The following is a 6785-nucleotide window of genomic DNA, read 5'->3' on the forward strand; positions in this document are numbered from 1 at the left end:
CGCTGTCCATCCCTCAGGAACCTGCACTCAGCTGGAGCTGGACTCCGGCAATTTCAATAATTTTAAACATATACATTGTTTCTGAGTGTTATGCATTTCAATCAAGGCTATAATGAATATTCTTGAGGAGGTATAATTACATGTTGCAGGTTAATAAATGAAGGAAAGATTCCTAGACGCAGAGTTAGTGGGTCATAAAAACATGTAATTTTAAATTTTATGGAAGACAAATGTTTCTTTTGTTAAAATAACATATGCAATGTCAAAATATATGTGCTTTTTAAATTAATGATTTTTTTAAGATCTCTGCAAAGATAAAATATTCCAACTTCAGTTCCTATCAAGAGTCAATTGGCTCATTTCCCCACACTTTTTCAGGCTCTGTATATATCACGTTTTTAAATACTTACTTGTCTGGAAAGCAAATATTTTTATATTTATATTCTAAATTTATATCCTTAATCATCAGTGGGAATACTGTAATGTTTTTAAGTCATGTTTTTGTAAATCTTTTGTCTGTGAGCTGCTTCTTCAAATCACTGCTTATTTTTTGTTACGTTTTCTTGCTAATTTCTTGAAAAAATTATTAATCTGGTTGAATTTCTCTAGTATAATCATTATTCCTTAGTCTTTGTTAGTTGTATTTCCTATAGTATAGACATTTTTAAAAATATGCAAATTTATCTACATTTTCCTTCAAAGCTTTTGGGAATTGCAACTTGCTTAGCAAGATCTAACTAAATCCAAGATAACCAGGAAAAACAAATAAAGAGAGCAACTATTATTCTTTCTTACTGTAGTTGTATTTTTTTAATGTTTACATATTTGAATTGTTACTAGTTGGGGTGAATAGAGTTAATTAGTGGTCCACACTCCTCACAACTCAAAGGCCTGGTCAATGATCGCGTTTTAATTGTTATATTTTACAAAGTATGTTTGGATATATATTAAGGATAGTTTCTCCTCATTAGAATTGCATTTTTTTTTCTTTTTCAGAATTTCCCTGACTACTCTCATGGGCTTATTTTCCCATTTCCTGTTTGTATAACAAACAGTTTTAAGTAACATACATATAAACTTTCATACTTATCAACTGTCTTTCATATTAAAAAAATCTCAAAACATATCTGTAAAACAAATAAGGTCATTTGATTCTTACCATTTTAGATGAGAAAACTATAAAAAGGTAAATGAGCTTTCTAAGATCTCCTAAGTGCACCCATTAGCTAAGGGATTGTAACAAGGGACATTGGGGCTATAGTCCAAGACGTTCTGCATCCGTTCCTCTGTATCCTCTCTAAGACTCGTGGTTTATGTCCTCAGATATGCTTTACTTTGAATGTCAGGCGTTCTTGGAATTGCAATTTCTAAGACGTTTCTGCGCATATGTGTGAATTGCAGCATTAAAGTTTTATTATCTGCCTCAAAGACTTGTGATATTTTTTCCTCAAGCAGAATATAGTACTAAAAAAGAAAAAAAAATACTGTATTTCTTCAATACCGGACCCAAGTGAGCAAAAGGGAGTGAGATTATGTTTCTGTGGATGCTGTTTCAGTCGTGTTCTACTGCCTCATGCAATGTTTATTCACTCAGTGCTTTACCTCAAGAATCAAGATCCAGTGAATGAGGGGGCATTCTCCATGTAATGAATATTTCCTAAATACTGTTACTTGGTCATTCTGCGGCTCTCTTTGGGCCTTGAGGCTTTGGCAGGAGCGTAGGAACTTGTGTCTGGAGAAGAATCAGTGGGTGGGCCATGGCAGGACTTATCTTTCCTGTCATTGGGATTAGAGGCAGTACCAGCAGTGAAGAGTGAAGACTCTAACCCTCATTTCCTGGCTTCAGAATCAGTTCTGCTCCTTTCTAGAATATAATTTGCTTAACACATATCTGCCTCAGTTTCCTTTTCCGTAAGACAACAATAAGAAGAGTGGCCACTTCTTATCACTGTGATTGGGGATAAATGAATAAGTAAATGTAAACAGCATAGAACACCTGGCTCATAGTAAGTGCTCCCTTATATATACTATCAGCATTATTAGTATCAATGTTTCTCTTCAGTTGCACTAGAGATGGATGGAACCAATGACAGTACCCGGAGAAATTTCATCCTTTTGGGGTTTTCTGATAACCCAATCTGGAGAGGATCCTCTCTGTGGTCATCTTGATTGCATATCTCCTGACCCTTGTGGGCAATAGCACCATCATCCTGGTGTCCCAGCTGGACTTCCACCCCCACACTCCCATGTACTTCTTCCTCACTGACCTCTCCTTCCTGGACCTCAGTTTTACCACCAGCTCCATCCCCCAGAAGCTCTATAACCTGAGTGGAGGTGACAAGACAATCAGCCACACAGACTGTGCTATCCAGCTCTTCCTATTCCTGGGTCTGGGTGGTGTGGAGTGTCTGCTCCTGGCTGTCAGGGCATATGATGGCTTTGTTGCAGTCTGCAAACCACTTCACTACATGGTGATCAGGAATCCATGCCTCTGCATGGCCGTGGTCTTGGTGGCCTGGGGCTGTGGGATGGCCAACTCCTTGACCATGTCCCCAGTCACACTGCTGTTACCACGCTATGAGAACCACCATGTGGACCACTTCCTGTGTGAGACGCCCACCCTGATCAGGATGGCCTGTGTCAATACAGCTGCTGTTGAGGGCACTGCCTTTTTCCTAGCAGTAGGCATTGTGCTGTCACCTCTGGTATTTATCCTAGTCTCCTATGGCTACATCATGAGGGCAGTGTTACAAATTCAGTGTCAGGGAGGCAAAAGGCCTTCAGCACCTGTGGCTCCCATCTCATGGTGGTCTCACTTTTCTATGGAAACATCATCTACATGACCACACAACCTGAGAACAGCTCTTCCCAAGACCAGGGAAAGCTCCTCAACCTCTTCTCCTGAACACCCTGATCTACACCCTCAGAAACAAAGAGGTGAAGGGGGCACTGAGGAGGCTGCTGCTGGGTGACAGAGAGGTAGGAAAGAAGTAAGGGCAAAGGGGAGAGACGGGCCTCACCAACTGGTTGTCACTTCCATCAGGGACCAGTGATGGCATCTGGAACTGTTGGATCAGATCTGGGCTTGACCTGGGCTTCAAATTTACACCTTTACCCAGACTAGCATAAAAGTGTTTCAGTTACAACATTAAGTGTTCTGATGAGTGAACTGCATGACACACATCATCCAAAACTCCTTTATATGATCTGTAAAGCAGGCCCAAAGGACAAAGCAAGATAAGTGTGTGGTTATAAAGATAAGTTCCCATAGTGTATACCAGAGCGCCAAGGAGAAAACTACTTTTCTCCATCAGACTTTTGTTTCTGTAGTAGTTTGTTTTCAATTCATTAACAACTTTCTGAGTTCTTTAGTCAGAATGATCACAATCAACCACTGATCTTGGCTGACAGCCATCAAACAGGGGAATTCAGCACAGTTGGCTATTTTCTATTTCCTAAATTCCCATCAAAAGCTTTTAATTAAGTTATGGATTTTGTTCTACCTTTGTTCCCAAAATTTGACTTTTTCCATAAATTCTGATGAAGATTCTGATAAACCAAGAAGTTGACCTAAACAATGATGCATATGTAATTTAAATTTTAGAGCATTATTTCTCAGGTGTGTTTTCTATTAATGAGAAGAACCTAGTGTTTATTAAGTTCCTGCTATGAGTCGAGTGCTCGTAATTCATCTAAGACTTTCTGTGTTTGTGGGAGGTCAGCATGATTTTCATTGTCCCTATATTACCCATGTGGTACTTGAGGTGTGGAGGTTAAATCACTCACTCAAATAGAACTGAACCAAAGATTTACTCCAAGTTCTGTGACTGTCATTTCCTGCTCTTTCTATTACTACATGAATTTCTAAAGAGCAAAAATCAAAAAGTGTTTAAAAAATAGTGTCAAAGACTCTTTAGAGATAAAGAGCATGACTGGTTTGTGTTCCTTAAATAATCCAGTCCAGGGTGTATGGGAGAAAATGGTTCCCTGGAGCCTCGTAAGGTTCCTGTATGGATTTGAAGTTTTAACTGATATAGATTAACAGAGCAAAGCATACAAATTTATTTAATTCAAATTTTATGTGACACAGGGGCCTTAAATTAAACAAGCAAAGAAATAATTTTTATGATGGATTTGATGAAGAGTGGACAGTGGTGGAGAAATGTGACAGGACAAAGGAGGTATGAGCTAAATGTGATAAACTGGAGAATCATAGCAGGGTCTGTCTGTTCAGGTTCCACTCCATATCCCTCCATCTTGACAATAATGATGGTCCTTCCCTGCAAGTGTGGGGGCAGCTTTCACATGAAAGTCTTTCCACCTGCTGTAAAGGAAGGTCAGACAGTCCTTCCCATACATGCTAGTTTACAGATCTCTTTAGCTCAAAATAGTCAATATGCCAAAGTGCCATAATTTGAGGTAGCTCCTCATGAACTTCTCTCACTTAATGTAAAAGTTAATTATCTGGGATAATTGTTAAAATGCAGATTTTTATTCAGTAGGTCCTGGGAGGGCCAGAGATTCTGCATTTCTGCACACTTCCCAGGTGATGCCCTCACTGACTCTGCTGGCCCTCAGACACTACTTTAAGGATGTAGGAAATAGATCACCCACGGCTCTCACTGCAGGCATGCAGAAGTCGGATACATTCTGGAATAAGTGGAGATTGGATTCATAGACTAAATGAAATGGGGAGGGAATAATGAGAAGAGCCAGGCCTGGGTGGGGGTGTCCTTATTCCTCTGCCATCACATGGATTCTCTGTCCCCTCTGCTGCAGAGCCTCTTTTCCAAGGCGGACTGTATTGCAACCCTTCCTTTTCTAACCTCCTCGTTCTCTCACCTCACCTCACCTTCAAGGGGACCATCCCCCCATGGGATCATTTAAGTGTAAGCAAAACAGGGTCTACTGGAAGGGGGATTCCTATGCTTCAAGGGGCCCTCATCTAAATACTCAAAACTGCTGTTTTTAAGAAACAGTGATGCTGATGGGCTGATGCTGAATAAGAGAATGAGAGTTATCTGCCTGACAGTCAGGGTTTACTTCCAAGATTTATAAAACTCCAAAATACCACCTTGGTACCAAAACAACTAAGAGTGAGATATAATAAAGAATTAGGGTGGGGCTCCCAGGACTTCTCCATGCTTATGTTCTTCTTGGAAAGAGCTTACTAGTCATCCTGCGCGAATCAGCAGAGCAGCCCCATGGGCTCTGAGGTCACAGTTTGCCAGCATTCCTTCCTCTGGGAAAAAGTCCTGGAGAGGACAAAGGAGGGTTCCATAACTTTGGTAAATACAAGCAGTTAGTGTGCGCAGTGCTGAGGGACTTTTATTGTGTTTAGTCTGCTAAAGAACAAAACTCAAGAGAATAAACTTTAAAGACTGCATTGGCTTTATTCAGTAATTCATGAATCATGCAACAACCGATCTAGCAGATTGAAAGAAGCTATGATGAGATGTACAAAATGAAACGGTTTTATAGGTGAAGGAAGAGGGAGTCAGGAAGTCATATTAAGAAAAGGCAGATTGTTTATTGCAAGGTTGATTTCCTTACAAGGGTTGGCAGGGGTTTCTCTGGCAGATTACCTAGCTGGTGCTGATCAGATTGATTTCTGATAGTCTGGTGTAAGATTCCGTTTCTGGGAAAGCTGAAGCTGTAACTAAGTTGTCTCATTTTGGTGATGTTGGGCTCAGCATAAATGACTCCATTGAGTCTTGCTGTTTTGTTTTTAACAATTCTGGTCATCTTACGATGTGGGGTCACCAATAAAGACAGTTGCTGTGGAATTGGGTAAGAAACTCAACTAAATGGGTCTAAGCCAGAGAAAAGGTGATTTTACTGAGCCCTAGGCTCCCAGAAAACAGCAACAGGTCAGAAATCTCCACCACACTTTTGTGCCCTAGGAAAGGGCTGACTTTGAAGAATATCTCTTCCCCACATGACTCAGATAAGTCCCCTCTCTCAGGTTTCTCAGGCTCATAACTCTCTTGTTTGGCTGCTCTGTAAGTCCCCTTCATTCCTTTTCTAGAAAATATTCCTCTTGTTGAAATAAGCTTCTTCACCCAAGATGGAGCCACTCCTGCCCAGGGTGCCATATCAGCAAACCAAACTTTTCTGTTCCCGTAAATACTCTGCTCGACCAGAAACACAGTACATCCAGTCTGTCAACCCCCAAATGCCAACCACACTCTGCCCTGCATGCTGATTTCATTGTTCCTCGATCTTTCTAAATAAGGTCAGATATGCAACCTCAGCCCATCATGCGCTGCTTCTGCAGTGCTGCCTCTAATGCTTTATGAAATTTGCTGTTGCCCAAACAACCCTAGGAAGAGCACTTCACTGTTTCTGAGGCACTGGGCTCCCCCAATCTATGGACTGTTTTCCCGTTAAAAAAGGGCAGCAAACTCATTACTAAACTGTTTTATTTTTGTCATTTGACACTCATTAAGGAACGTTCTGTCTATTGTAATAGCCTAGAAAAAGTCATCTCCTTAATTTCCAGTGCATTTGGTTTCACAGTAATTTTTTCTACATCATGTTAAAACATTAAGATTAAAATTGCGTCACACTGTGAGGCAGAACAGAATAGAATGGAATTGTCCTTTCTTTTAGGTGCATGATTTTCTCTTCCAAGCAGTGGTTGATAACTGCCACTTTTTCTTCCTCTCTTAATTCTCTGTGTGTTCCTCTTCCTTGAACAGCCACTACATTTAATTTATTGTCTTATCTTTCCTTTCTCTTCTTCTTGTTAATCTCCCTTTATACTGCTCTAATCAAGTCTTTTC

At 40.4% G+C, this 6785-nt stretch overlaps 1 pseudogene; it reads left to right on the plus strand.

Annotated features, from left to right (window-relative positions):
• Positions 1–2073: 2073 nt before the first annotated feature.
• On the plus strand, positions 2074–2994 carry LOC138922890 (olfactory receptor 2W3-like; annotated as a pseudogene).
• The last annotated feature ends 3791 nt before the right edge of the window (positions 2995–6785 follow it).

This window comes from Equus caballus, unplaced genomic scaffold (genome assembly GCF_041296265.1).
Source record: "Equus caballus isolate H_3958 breed thoroughbred unplaced genomic scaffold, TB-T2T haplotype1-0000016, whole genome shotgun sequence".
NCBI classification, from domain to species: Eukaryota; Metazoa; Chordata; class Mammalia; order Perissodactyla; family Equidae; genus Equus; species Equus caballus.